The sequence below is a fragment of the Mauremys reevesii genome, linkage group 1, assembly GCF_016161935.1.
Source record: "Mauremys reevesii isolate NIE-2019 linkage group 1, ASM1616193v1, whole genome shotgun sequence".
In the NCBI taxonomy this organism is placed as follows: Eukaryota; Metazoa; Chordata; order Testudines; family Geoemydidae; genus Mauremys; species Mauremys reevesii.
Window position 1 is genome coordinate 246,438,685 of NC_052623.1, and position 15,542 is coordinate 246,454,226.

At 42.3% G+C, this 15,542-nt stretch overlaps 1 long non-coding RNA gene across 1 annotated transcript in view; it reads right to left on the minus strand.

The window, feature by feature from the left end:
- The window catches only part of LOC120395682, a 56,493-nt gene extending 45,435 nt beyond the window's left edge, over positions 1-11,058 (minus strand). The window contains exon 1 of the long non-coding RNA XR_005592741.1: positions 11,004-11,058. This is a non-coding gene — a long non-coding RNA (uncharacterized LOC120395682). The remainder of the gene's footprint in view (positions 1-11,003) is intronic.
- Between the last annotated feature and the right edge of the window lie 4,484 nt (positions 11,059-15,542).

Below are 15,542 nucleotides of genomic sequence, written 5' to 3' on the forward strand. Positions count from 1 at the left end.
GAAAACGTTCACCTAAGTAAGCTGCCAGACGTTACATAGAAACTGTATCATGGCCAGGGAAAGAACCCAGTGTGACGGGTTGCATCACAGAAACCCCATTGGCGCTGCCAACTGATGTGCCAAGACTACTTCTGCCCCTGCTTTCCCTGACAGCTTGGGACTCCAGAACCCTGCTTGGTTATGGCTTGCTGGCCACAAACACAGACCCAAGTCTGAACCACGTCCCACAAACTGCAGGCTTAACTGAAAGCAGCTTAAGAAGTGTTCCTGTCTTTAACACTCAGATGCCCAACTCCCAATGGGGTCCAAACCCCAAATAAATCCATTTTACACAGGGTAAATTCATAAATTGTTCACCCTCTATAACACTGATAGAGAGAGATGCACAGCTGTTTGTCCCCCCTCCCTGCCCGGTATTAATGCATACTCTGGGTTAAATAATCAGTAAAAAGTGATTTTATTAAAACAGAAAGTAGGATTTAAGTGGTTCTAAGTAGTAGCAGACAGAACAAACTGAATTACCAAGCAAAATAAAATAAAACATGCAAGTCTATGCCCAATACAGTAAGAAAACTGAATACAGATAAAACTTCACCCTCAGAGGTGTTCCAGTAAGCTTCCTTTTACAGACTAGTCTCCTTCTAGTCTGAGTCCAGCAATCACTCACAGGGGCGGCTCCAGGCACCAGCATGCCAAGCACGTGCCTGGGGCAGCAAGCCGTGGGGAGCGCTCTGCGTGTCACCGAATCTGCGGGACTGGGGACCTCCCGCAGGCAAACCTCCGAAGGCAGCCTGCCTGCCATGCTTGGGGTGGCAAAATACCTAGAGCCGCCCCTGATCACTCACACCGCCTGTGGTTACTGTCCTTCCAGTTTTTTTCAGGTATCCTTTGAGGGTGGAGAGGCTATCTCTTGAGCCAGCTGAAGACAAATGGAAGGATCTCCCAGGGGTTTAAATAGACTTTCTCTTGTGGGTGGACACCCCTCCCTCCTCCTGTGTAGAATCCCAGCTACAAGATGGAGTTTTGGAGTCACATGGGCAGGTCATATGTCCATGCATGACTCAGAACTTACAGGTAGCAGCCATGGTTCACATGCTACCTTGAATGTTCTCAAGTAGATTTCTTATGTGGATTGGAGCCTTCCAAGATCCACTGTCCATTAAGTGTTTCTTGACTGGACACTTAACTTGCAAATTCCTTTCTAAAGAAGCTGCCCAAATGCCTTACTAAGGCTATTTAAAATCAAACCAGTACACAGCCAATATGCATAACTTTGAGTACAAAAATGACACATGCCTACAAATAGGATGAATATATTCAGTAGATCATAACCTTTACATAGATATGTTACATGGCATATGTAGCATAAAACATATTACAGTTATGTCATATGTACATTCATAAGCATATTCCCATAAAGCATTGTGGGGTGCAATGTCACACCCAGATCTTCTGACTCCCAGTCATAAGCCTTAACCACAAGGCCATATATCCTTCTTTTTACAGTACAGTGATTGAAATAGGGCCATTTTATAATTTGATCGACAATTATTACGCAGGATGGCACAAACTGTCTTAATAAGGATGGTGTGATCAGCAAATGATAAACTAGTTACAAATGTCCATACCCAGCTGTGGCCTCCACTATCTTTCATATTATGGATAAGTTCACCATATCTGTATATATTAGTCTCTCTGTGTAACAGGCAATACTTCAAACTGGGCAGGAAAGGGTGTTCGGACAAAGCCTGTATTCGGTCAGTGTCACTAACAACTGTGGAAAATGTCTGTCTTGCACTTGGCTGGTTTACTTGTAAACTATACTATCTGCACTAGGGAAAACATGTATAAGTCTCTTGTAGGCTGCAAAAGTATGTGGTGCTATTGTTTTAATGGCCTCAATTGCCAAGATTCCACAGCCAACTAGAGATGGGTGTCAGATCGCTACACAGAATCTCCAGTACCTCCGGAGCTGGGAAATAGAATCTGTGCAAATGGAAACAAGATAAAACATAATCAAGGGTATCCTTAACATTAAGACAGGGTGTGAATCAAATATTGCAAGACAAATATACCTCAAGCAGCTTCATAACTAGTTTTTTGACCTCAGCACCTGGTTACTAAGCCTCTTGTGTACAACTGCCCTTAATATGCAGAATTTAAATAACCCAGTTGTTTGCATGTACCCAACTGCAGGTGGATTTATATCACTGGGGGCCGTTTGCATGGATGGAGGAAATAGATGGCCTTATATGTGTAGGATGAATTATTTTAACATGTTAATAGCTCATATCCTTCTCACCCCTTCAATTGGCTGCATGTTTTGGAAATAGAGGGTGCTCAGTAGCTCTCAGCATCAGACCCTAACTACTGCTACTTGCCTCAGAGTTTAAATGATCGTTGCCTGAAAAATGACATTTAAATATGATAGAGAAATGAAAAAATCCCCATCTTTGGAGGTAGTTAAGTTTTGACTGGACAGAGCACCAGAAAATATTAGAATGAACAAGAATAATTCTGCCCTAGCAGGCAGATGGACTAGGTAAATGAATCAGTCTTTTCTGTAACTAATTTCTATGACTGTATGATGGGACACTCTGCGAACTAGTGATTTACAACTATAATTTCTAAATCAGTACAACACTGTGTATGTGCGTAAACCAAGATTTCAGATCACCTTACAGAATGTGCGCAAATACATCATCACTTTGCTTGTTAGTGTATTGCAATTAGGATATAAACCTGGCACGAACACAAGCTGGCACAATTTTGTACCCTTAAGATGATTTGCCCCAGAAATGATGGCCAGTGCAGTCCAATGCATCACTTAAGTGGTGTATAGACCTTGTTTCATCCCTCAGCACAGGGGGAGATTTTCTCCCAAGTTAGGATCGTTCCCTTGTCTTCAAGATATTTCCATTTGACTACTAAGAAACTACCACTCTGAGGACCAGATCTTCAATTGTAGTGTAGTTCTTCAGTGTTGTTCTATTGTCTCCAGTGAAACTGTGCCAGTTTTCACTAGTGGAGGCTTTGGGGTGAAACCCTTGTTCCCATTAAGTTACTAGGAATTTTGCTTTTTGACTTCAATGGGGCAAGAAGAGGTCTTTTTTTTTTAAGAATGAAGTGATGCACACAGCACCATGCAATATGCAAGTTGTAGTTCCTTTTATGGAAAGAGTATGAAGTTCTTCAGACCATGCACATCCTGTTATCTTGTGATTGCTTTCAAAGTGCTCATAAAACAAAATATAAGATAAGTCATGTTAATGATGCATAGAAATTTTTGTCATTTACAAACATGTTAAACTGAAATTAACCTTTAAAATATCTTTAAAATGATAAAAACCCACCGTGGTCTAATTCTGCATCAGATAACACATGGAAGGCTTTGCATTTTAAGACCACTTTTAGTCTGTGATCATATTTTTTAATGAAGAGGTCCACGTAAAACCAAAATGACAATGGACATTTAACAGGAAAGGACCGAAGCAATAAATGTCCAAAGAACAGCTGGATCCTGTTCAGAAGGCATGAGTGTGGAACATAACTGACAGAGTCTTAATGCCTCTTCATTTTGCACAAAGCTATAGTAAAAGTGAGGCATCCTCTGGAAACTATCGCATGCTGAATGTGACTCATCTGTAGCGGAAAGAATGACATTTTATTTTAACGGTACAGAACTGAAACTGATTCATATATAGGGACTCTCAGAAATTAGAGACAGAAAAGCACATCCCACTACAGTCAGTGACAGTTTTCCCATCTACTTCAACAGCAGTTGGTTTGGACATGTATGATGAAAGCATGACCCCACTGAAGTCAATGGCAAAACTCCCATTGATTTAACTTGGGCCAAGAATCAGGATTTCACACCGAGAGTTCTAGGGCATAGCTAGTATTTTAGGGTATTTAGGACATCATAATATCTAGTATCAAGACAAGCTTAATATTTGGCATACAAATATATTTGCTCATTCGGTTATTAGTTAGGTATAAGGCACTAGGGGGCAGATTCCCAGATGGTATTGTCATAGCTCCATTGAAGTCACCAGCTGAAGATCTCCCCTAGGTATCATACATCTAGTCCATCTCCATGTGCCAGTGCAAGATTGCTCACAATAAAGTATATTTCTCGTGTTTTGTCCTATTCTGTTTGAAACACCTTGAGTGAGTGGCCTTCCACAATCTAATAGATCTCAATCACAGACAGGTTTTCCTGATAGCTTATGTATTTATAAGTTTATTTTTGTGTAGGTCAACTTGCTCTCAGTCCACATTACACATTTAACAGGCAAAGAAAAGTTACCACCAACTGGCAACACGCCAGATTCAGCCCACTTCTTGAAGTCCCCACAAAAAAATTATGTTTAGGTGCATTTCCAAACCAGGAGAACACTAAATCATAGAATCACAGATTATTAGGGACCCTCAAGAGATCATCTAGTCTAACTCCCCTGCTCAAAGCAGGACCAATCTCCAAATACCTAAATGGCCCCCTCAAGGATTGAACTCACAATGCTGGTTTAGCAGGCCAATACTCAAGCCACTGAGCTATTTCTCCCCGCTACATGAAACAACTGTGCCTTCCAATGTACACTGAACAATCCAAAACTTGGATGCTGCAGAACAATTAGAAGAAATGAATTAGAGGGTTATTAAGAATAACCTGCTTGTGGGTGACAGGTAGGATTTGACAACCAAAGCATCTTAACTGCCGGTCTGAAGCTGTTGAATATATAGGGGGAGATTCTGCTACAAATCATCATAGTATGACAAGTTAAACCAAATGAAGATCTGCTCCAGAGCCTTTGAAGTTGTGAAATGTACATCGACCTCTTTTTTGTTTTAATTAAAATAATTATTTACCAGATTTCAGGTATTAATGAGACAGTATCAATTTGAATGCTTTTAAATGAACTCCTTTTTAAAAATTCCAGTTTCTGTTAGAATTCCCTTTATCTTTTCTTTTTAAACTCCATTTTTAAAACTAGCAAGGGTTTTTCTCCAACCCTGTAAATATATGTAAAGGTGGTTTGAATAAAAGAGGGGTCAATCTCACTCCATTGAAGTCAATGGAAGTTTTGCCATTGACTTTTGTGGGAGCAGGCTCCAGCCCAAATGTCTCATACCGAGAAACATTTACACACACAAGTAACTTTACCCATGTGAGCAGCCCTACTGAACTCATAGGAGAACTCAACATATGGCAGAATCAAAGCCTATAGGCAAAAGATTGGGTCCACAAGTTTCCACTTATGTGCTTCTGTTTATATCTCATTGCTTCCACTAATTTGGCTCCAAAGCATAAAGTAAACTCTGTGATATAAATGACATAATTTAATGTGACTAAGAGATGTACAGATGGCACAACATTGCCTCTGCTGTGTGGAGAGGTCAGACAGCAATTGGCTATAACACAAACTACACTAATATGGAGCTACAAGCTGCCAGATCGGGGTCCCTCTTACTAGCAGTCTATACTATGTGACGTAATCAAGCATGCAGCTGCTTTCTCAAGCTGTAGTTAAGCATGTTAAAGCGACACCATTGTGAAGTTTAGGCTCAACATTTCAGTTTTGTTTAACAAAACTATATTTATTAGAAATGTTTTAACAATTTTATTAAAAAAGAGTTTGAGAAAACGGGGGGAGGGGGGGAGATTTGTCCAGATTTAAACATAAATAACTTATGTGTTTGCCAATCATACCAGAGCATTTTGTTAGTGCATTAGAACTAGTGAAAGAGAACTGTGTAGAATCAAAAATGAAACCAGTCTACTTCCATTATCCAAGCCAAAAGGAAGACAGAAAGTTAATAATTCAGTTAATGCAGATAAGTAAATTAGGTGAGTACATTTCATCCACTTTTGAATATCAAAGGTGTTATTAGTAAAATCAAGAAGGAAATGTGCTTATAACAATTTTAGATATTTAGCTAGGCTGCATCCCTTTATATTTTATTTTAAATTGAGTGGATGTAACAGTCTTTCACTATAAAAGTTGTATGTTAAATGAATACATAAACCAATTTATTAATCCATCTATATAAAGATAAGATCTTGATCCACACACTGGCCCCTTTGTATCTTTCTGGTAAAGTAAAAGAGTCTTAACCCTGCCTTAAACGTGCAGCTGAAGATTCCTCCACCACAGGGCAACACTCAGATGGAGTAGGGCTGGTGCACCCAGTAGGGTACATGCAGAGGGCAGAAGGGGCAGACCATACTGCACTCCATTGATCTGAAGTCAGTATAAAGGGCTTTAGGGGGCCACTATGATTCAGATCCACAAAGGGACTTAGGGATTGCAACACCTAACTTTTGGTACCTTGAAAATCACCGGGATCCACAAAGCCTAGGTTAGGTCCCTAGACTCCTTGTACAATACATGGGTGAGAGATATACATCTATGAATGGGTCCATGCTAGGCAGGGAGCCTCCTGAGCTAACCAGTGGCTAATGTGGATGAGAGGGATGTGTCCTAAGCCCCACCCCTCTCATGGAGTTAGGTGCCTAAGTCTGGGCTGCAGATAGGCCTCTCTCTCTCTGCTAGTGATGTCTTAGGAAATGATGCCTCCCTTGTGATGCTGGCAGTCTAAGGGCCAGCTCATGCCAGAGCCTCAGGCCAATTCACTTGTTTATTAGTCCAGATCAAAGCAATTGTTGAATGCATAAGAGTGTACAGGCACATACCCCTGTAACCAAATAACCATCAAACATGAAAGCAGCCTTGTGGAATGCAAATGAACAACTTTAACAGAAAAGTGCTAATTTCAAAGCAAGTGACCTTTGTGTGAGATGATCCAAGGTCAAAGACTCTAAGTCATCCAAGTCGCTCACTGCCATCAAAGGAAAAGCCCATGTAGGTAGTGACAGTCAGCTTGTTTTCTGTGAGAAGAAGCTATAAGTATGGATTCAAGGAAGGATCCTGCATCTCTGGATTCTTTGGACTCTTACAGGAAATTGTACCAGATGCAAAGGAGAGATCCCCAGGGACAATCTGGGTACCCTGAAAAGACTTTTCAATAACTGGCAGTTTATTACATCACTGCCACCTTTTGGAATTACAAACTGACTCACCTGTTAATATATTTTATCTGCTTTAACCTCTCAATAACTCTCATTTCCTTTTCTTAGCTAATAAACCTTTAGTTATTTTACTATAGAATTGGCTATCAGCGTTGTCTTTCACCTAAGATCTGGAGTACCAATTGATCTGGGGTAAGTGACTGGTCTCTTGGGATTGGGAACAACCCGATGTGGTGTGATTTTAGGTTTAAATGACCTTTTATCACAAAGTCCGGCTTGTCTGGGTGGCAAGATAGACTGGAGAGTCTGAGGGTCTGTCTGTGATTCCATGGTAAGACTGGTATAGTGCACATTTGTTACTGGCTTGGTGAAATCTAATTCTAGAACACACCACCAGCTTGGGCTGTCTGCCCTGTTTTTGGACAGTCTGCTCCAAGGTAGGCACTCACAGCCACACCAGACAGCATGACAATTACGTTTTACTGTTAGACCACGTGCCAGGGATGTTGAAGATGCAGGTTCAATTCACCCCCTTTCAGCCTAGTGGGAGAAAGGATTTGAACAAGGGTCTCCCATGCCAGCGCCCTAACCAATGTGCTATTGAATATTCTAGTGAGGGCCTGTTGAAGCTGTTCCATTTTGTGCAAATATCTAAACAGTTATTGGGTCAGAGAGAGAGAATGTCTCTATAGCCCAGGGGCTAGGGGGTGTACTTAGGTTCCAGTCCCCCTGCTCCAAGACTATTTATTTATTATCCCAAATGGAACAGCTTCAACAGGAGAGATTGAGGGAGCCTTACATCAGGTTCAAGTGATCATGCAAGAATCATAGCTTACATTTTTAAAAAAAGTGTCAGAGAAAAGCTTGAAAATGGTCAAAAATAAATCCAGAAGATAAATAAAAATAATCAGTTCTGGATTCTTTTTAAACTAATCTCATGATTTCCTGGGGCCTGATTCATGCTTTTGAACAGCTGGACTTGGCAGTACTGACCTAGAGGCAAGTACCCGCATACTTGGTTGAAGTTCCTGTTTGAAAGGTGGCCCTTTTCCTATCACTATAATGAGCAAAATCATAACCTGGGTGAAGCTTTGTGCCCTCTGTTATGCAGGAGCTCAGACTAGATCATACCAGACGCTTCTGGCCTTAAAACCTATGTAAAACCTAACTCGGAACACTATCAGACACTGCTGAAGATTGGATTCAGGGCCAATCTTTGCAGCTTAGCCTCATCCCCTTTTAGCACTGGCCTACAGCACTTTCTGACTCTCCAAACAAATTCACCTTTGCCCTGAGAACAAGCAGGCGAGACTTCAATCCCAAGCATTTAAAAATAAAAAAGGGGGTGAATAGCTGGGTGAAAATCTTTCCACAGACATTTGCTAGACTTGTTAGATGAATTCACATCAGCCATGCTTGCACCTTTCTATGTTCAATTTCTGCAAACCCTCAAGAAATGAGTACTGCTCTTACCAAGGTTTGCAGATAGTGAATTTCAAACTGGACTTCCCTGAATAGTCATGCAAAATGCATTTTGAATTCATGCCTGAGTTATTCATGCCAGGAGGGCTTGCAGGATCATCCAATCATTGACAAGAAGCTATACCAAGTGACTTATCTGACCAATCAGAACTAAACACAGATCTAATTTCAAATCTTCAGTCTCAAATATTCTCTGTGAACTGTTTGTAATAGGTAGAAAAAGTCAAGAAAAATTCATTTGTCAGATCAACTTAAATGATGAATACTCACTTGAGGAAATCCTCATCTATTTATGGGTATACCAGATAGTGCTAAACTCCTCAAGAGATGGTGGAGTGGAATTCTAAGAGCTTGTCTTCACTACCGGGGAGATCGACACTGCTGCAATCGATGCAGTGGGTGTCGATTTAGCAGGTCTAGTGAAGACCCACTAAATGACAGCAGAGCGCTTTTTGGTTAATACAGGTACTCCATTGGAATGAGAGGAATAAGGTAAGTCGATGCTGTCGATGCAGCGCAGTGAAGACACTGGGGTAAGTCGACTTAAGCTACGTTGACTCCAGCTGTGTTATTCACTTAGTTGGAGTAGCATAACTTAGGTCAATTTACCCCGGTAGTGAAGACAAACCCTAAGTGTAGCACACGCTGCTTCCTATGAAAAGGACTAGTAAGGCTGCTCTTCTGTGCATTACCTCAGAGGCAGTTTGACTACCTGAACGCCAAGACAACCAGAATGCCTTTAGCTGCTACAAAGCAGCTCCTCAATTCACCACCCCAATGACCACCGTGGCTGGTATAGCTATATGATAAATCCACAAGGGCCAGATTTTGCCCTCATGCCCCTGTCCTACTGGGGAAGCTACTTCTTAGCACAAGGTGGCAGAATCTGGCCCATAATTAGCATCATATCCCTTTTTAGCTGTTCATTTGTGAAATCCATCACATACCCTTACCTTCAGGCAGAAGGCAAAGACACTCTCTGCAAGTTCCTTGTGCTACTCTGAGCCATCAGTGTAACATTATCATATCCTTTGTTTCACCTTAAGCCAGAAACTACTCAAGCTAAATGCCAGCCTTTACAGTGTTTCAAATTTAGAATCTTTTGGAGGAGGTTGCTCTCACAGTGCATTAGCCTGCTGCATGGCTTGATTAGCAATGCTCTTTCTGAGTGGTATATTTACTCCCATGAGCACTTTATCATTTATCATACTTATGTTCATTTTACTCTTATCCCAATTGTGGCAGCTTTCATGTAAAACGAGGGGGGGGTGAAAACAAGATTAATTCCTACTTAGTACACCTTTAATGCCACACACGCACTTCAGAGGCAAACACGTGCCCTGTATCCTTTTTATGTTTGGCCTTTTTGGTTTCCTCATCAGAATTATCTGACTGTAAATACTAGACAGAGCTGTGGGAAAATAGAAAGCAATGTAGAAATCAGCATATTCACCAGAGAACAGAGAGGAACAATGGAAATTCAGGCCAACCATCTGGCATGAAGCAACGTTCCATATCAAAGGCACCCACTGGAAAAACCCACTGGCGAGATATATTGTAATTTTGGGGCACAGTAATGTTGACATTCTGTTTTGTAGGTTATCTACTCTCAGCTCGGACAGATCATTGGAATGTAATCCAACAAAGATATACACGTTCTTTTCAATTCATCTGACGGGAAGAACTCACACAGGCTGCCTTTATGCAAAACTGCTTTTCTTGGCCTCCCATGGGTCAGATTGGTCTCCCCCAAGGGTGCAGAGGGGAATGCAGAAGGACCATATTGGTTCTATAATATGAGGATACAGGATTCAGAAAGATGATTGGGCATCAAGGAGCACAATTCTAGGGAGACTCCCTGCACCCCTTCATGCAGATGGAGATTTCAGAGCAGGCTGGGGAAGAACTAGATACACTGCTCTGCCAAGCAACTTTGCCTAGAATAAGGAAGACTAACAGATGTGAAAACTGCTGCAGACCAGAGGCAGCAGTAATACCTTGACAGTACTTTTGCAGTGTGGAGGAAGAGTCTGTTCTCCATTCACGCAGCTCCACCCCACTGAGTTCCCTAGGGAGTATGTGGTGCCCTGGTTGCAGAGGCATAACTCTTCAGAACCTAACAGCAAGAAATGAGCAACTAGAACTCAAAAAATTATTTGGAACAAAATGTGGCGTTTCACTCCCCCCCCTTCTCATTTGGGAACTGTCTGCAGCTTGTGAAATTCTCAAACAGAAGTGTTATTTCAAATGTATGATTTTTTTTCCAAGGAACATTTCTTGGCCAGTAGATTGCTCACATGCAGATCATTGTGAATCTTCTCAATTCACATGGTGCTGGTTAGTTACGTAAATCCCCTGCCTGGTATTGTTTCTGGTCCCTGACTTATAACAAACCAACCCCTGCACAAAGGGTGTATTTTGCTGCCAAATGCACTAGTATGAGATGGTACCATTTCATTTATAAGAAAGGAAAAAAGTAACAAGCACTTACCAGGTGGCAGGAGGAATACAGGCAGTAGCAACAGCAGCAAACAGTTACAGTATGGCCACTTTAGGGCTGCAGCTTTTTGGCTCTGCCAGATTTAAAGGGCCAGACTAAGCAAAGGATGATGGGAACACATTTCCTACAAGAGACCAGCCCTGTGCTCAGCAAAGTTAGAAGGGACCACTAACTTACCATTTTGTTGTTATGATACCACCACTATGTTACAACCAGCAGTATCTCATCTTGTGGTTTGCAGTTACTTAAATGGATCTGGCTCCTGGCCTTGTTCCCAGCTGCTCCCTCAGATGTGCAGCCTCTTCATTGAAAAGAAGAGCCAGAAGACTGTAAAAGCAGCTGGAAATAAAGAGAAGGGCCAGCTTGGCTACCTCCTCTAGGGACTGCTGGTAGATAAGAGGAGAATGAATGGGTGAGGAGTTGGTCTGTAAGGGTAGGGGCAGATTCTCATTGGGTGTAAATTGAGATATTCCACTGAAGTCAATGGAACTGACACCAATTTATGCCAGTGGAGAATTGGGCCCAATATCTCTATTAAGTGGCGTTCCCCAGTATGGGAAAAAAAATAAGATCCTTAAAACGTACATGTGAAATTTATTTTAAAAATATTCAGATAGTTGATCTTAATATTCACCTTTTATGAATAATTGTGCTAGTAAACCTGAAAAACCAGAATGCTGATGGAAAGTGAGCATGAAAGAGTTGTGAACATGGTCAAATTAATATTTACTTTGGGATTCAAAGAAATATTCTGAAATGCTTACACACACACACACACACACACACACTTCTTTAACTTCCATAAGCTGAGTCAGCTCCTACAATGAGCTGCCCACACTTGTAGCCAGAAGCTGTGTTGGCAGCTTGAAGGATGAGCCTCTGAAGGGCGTTATGTGGCCAATGGGCAATGAGTGCCTAGAGGAAAAAGTGGGCACATCTTGAAAAAAAAATTGAAACTGGCAGCCTCAACGGAGAAGGTGCAGATTGATTTTGTGTGGAGACTCAGCTAGGTTCCCATTCCTACGGGTCAGGATCAAGGGATGTGTGGGGAGCCGTGCGTGGCTGCTGCCTGTACTATATGATGGTACATAATCTGGGAGGGGAGAAGGGACCTCCATCTCCTGCACCATCCATCTGGCACCTTTCAAAAGTATTACATTCACTTCGTTTCTTTATATCTTGACCTGCTACTAAGCACACAAGACTCAAGGCCAGATCCTCAGTGTAGCTCCATGGAAGTCAAAGCAGCTATGCCAATTTACACCAGCTGGCAGGATCTTGACCCTCAGCATTTAAATAACCTCAACCTTTCAGTCTCAGAATTTGTGATGAATGGTCATTGTCAGCTGCCTTCATGTTCACGTAAGGTTATTTGCAGGTTGTTATCAGTCAAGGACAGTGCACCATTTTAGCAGGAATGTGTTTCAACCTTTCCATATACAAACAAGAATTTTCTAGGCAATGTATTTGAAGGTAATGCAACAAAGGCACAAAGATGCTTAGAAATCTTTTACCTGATGCACATTCCAGCTCTCAGAAACATTTATCTTAATAACGTTCAGATCACAACAGCAAAAATGTTTTGCTGAAGTTGTATAAGAAACTTCTTGATATTTTGTAATACTGTGAATGAAACTACTCCTGATGCCAGATTATTTAATCTGGCAACTTCTGAGCCATCAAGTATAGCACAAGTGTTTACATGATAATGGTTTGTAGGAGAAATAAAGACAAGAAGCAGGGGTCGATATTGGGATGAGTGTTATAATGCATTTCTATGAAATGGGCCTGAGATGCAAAATTGTCTGGATCTGGATTTCAGACCACATCCCCATTACAGCTATTGTGTTCTGAATGTACTATAGACAAGGTTTTGGTTCTTCTCATTATAAAGAGAGGGGCCAGCTGCACATTTTTATTCAGATCTGGCTTCAGACAATGAACCCCCCAAAAACGTGAGGAACCTCTTTTTAAAGGCACTTATATAATCCTCATTACCATATTATCAGATCACCTCACCATCTGTGATGTATTTATCCTCACTGTGAGGTAGGGAAGTATTATTCTTCCCAATTTACAAAAAGGAAACTGAGGCACAAACACTAAGGGTCAGATTTGGAAAGGTATTTAGGCACCTATGGATACAGATAGGCGCTTAGTGGGATTTTCAAAAGTGCCAATGCACCTAATTCCCATTGATTCCAATGTGTGTTAGGCACTTGGCACTTTAAAAAAATCTGACCCTAGCTGATTTATCCAAAGCCACAAAAGAAATCTGTGACATTCATAGAATCATAGAATCAGAATCTCAGGGTTGGAAGGGACCTCAGGAGGTCATCTAGTCCAACCCCCTGCTCAAAGCAGGACCAAACCCAACTAAATCATCCCAGCCAGGGCTTTGTCAAGTCTGACCTTAAAAACCTCTAAGGAAGGAGATCCCACCACCTCCCTAGGTAACCCATTCCAGTTCTTCACCACCCTACTAGTGAAAAAGTTTTTCCTAATGTCCAACTTAAACCTCCCCCTCTGCAACTTGAGACCATTACTCCTTGTTCTGTCATCTTCTACCACTGAGAACAGTCTAGATCCATCCTCTTTGGAACCCCCTTTCAGGTAGTTGAAAGCAGCTATCAAATCCCCCCTCATTCTTCTCTTCTGCAGGCTAAACAATCTCAGTTCCCTCAGCCTCTCCTCATAAGTCATGTGCTCCAGCCCCCTAATCATTTTTGTTGCCCTCCGCTGGACTCTCTCCAATTTATCCACGTCCTTCTTGTAGTGTGGGGCCCAAAACTGGACACAGTACTCCAAATGAGGCCTCACCAGTGCTGAATAGAGGGGAATGATCACATCCCTCGATCTGCTGGAAATGCCCCTACTTATACAACCCAAAATGCCATTAGCCTTCTTGGCAACAAGGGCACACTGTTGACTCATATTCAGCTTTTCGTCCACCGTAACCCCTAGGTCCTTTTCTGCAGAACTGCTGCCCAGCCATTCGGTCCCTAGTCTGTAGCAGTGCATGGGATTCTTCCGTCCTAAGTGCAGGACTCTGCACTTGTCCTTGTTGAACCTCATCATATTTCTTTTGGCCCAATCCTCTAATTTGTCTAGGTCCCTCTGTATCCTATCCCTACCTTCCAGCGTATCAACCACTCCTCCCAGTTTAGTGTCATCTGCAAACTTGCTAAGGGTGCAGTCCACACCATCCTCCAGATCATTAATGAAGATATTGAACAAAACCGGCCCCAGCACCGACCCTTGGGGCACTCCACTTGATACCGGCTGCCAACTAGACATGGAACCATTGATCACTACCCGTTGAGCCCGACCATCTAGCCAGTTTTCTATCCACCTTACCGTCCAATCATCCAACCCATACTTCTTTAACTTGCTGGCAAGAATACTGTGGGAGACTGTATCAAAAGCTTTGCTAAAGTCAAGAAATAGCACATCCACTGCTTTCCCCTCATCCACAGAGCCGGTTATCTCATCATAGAAGGCAATTAGATTAGTCAGGCATGACTTGCCCTTGGTGAATCCATGCTGACTGTTCCTGATCACTTTCCCCTCCTTTAAGTGGTTCAGAATTGATTCCTTGAGGACCTGTTCCATGATTTTTCCAGGGACTGAGGTGAGACTGACTGGCCTGTAGTTCCCTGGATCTTCCTTCTAATGTAGTGCCCATCTTTAAAAAAGGGAAGCTTTTTTCCAGTCATCCGGGACCTCCCCCGATCACCATGATTTTTCAAAGATAATGGCCAATGGCTCTGCAATCTCATTGGCCAACTCCTTTAGCACCCTCGGATGCAGTGCATCCGACCCCATGGACTTGTGCTCATCCAGCTTTTCTAAATAGACCCGAACTACTTCTTTCTCCACAGAGAGCTGGTCACCTCCTCCCCATACCGTGCTGCAGAGTGCAGCTGTCTGGGAGCTGACCTTGTCTGTGAAGACAGAGGCAAAAAAAGCATTGAGTACACTAGCTTTCTCCACATCCTCTGTCACTAGGTTCCCTCCCTCATTCAGCAAGGGGCCCACACTTTCCTTGACTTTCTTCTTGTTGCTAACATACCTGAAGAAACCCTTCTTGTTACTCCTAACATCTCTGGCTAGCTGCAACTCCAAGTGTGATTTGGCCTTCCTAATTTCACTCCTGCATGCCTGAGCAATACTTTTATACTCCTCCCTGGTTATTTGTCCAATCTTCCACTTCTTGTAAGCTGTTTTTTTGTGTTTAAGATGAGCAAGGATTTCACTGTTAAGCCAAGCTGGTCGCCTGCCATATTTACTTTTCTTCCTACACATCGGGATGGTTTGTTCCTGCAACCTCAATAAGGATTCTTTAAAATACAGCCAGCTTTCCTCGACTCCTTTCCCCGTCATGTTATTCTCCCAGGGGACCTTGCCCATCAGTTCCCTGAGGGAGTCAAAGTCTGCTTTTCTGAAGTCCAGGGTCTCTGTTCTACTGCTCTCCTTTCTTCCTTGTGTCAGGATCCTGAACTCGAACATCTCATGGTCACTGCCTCCCAG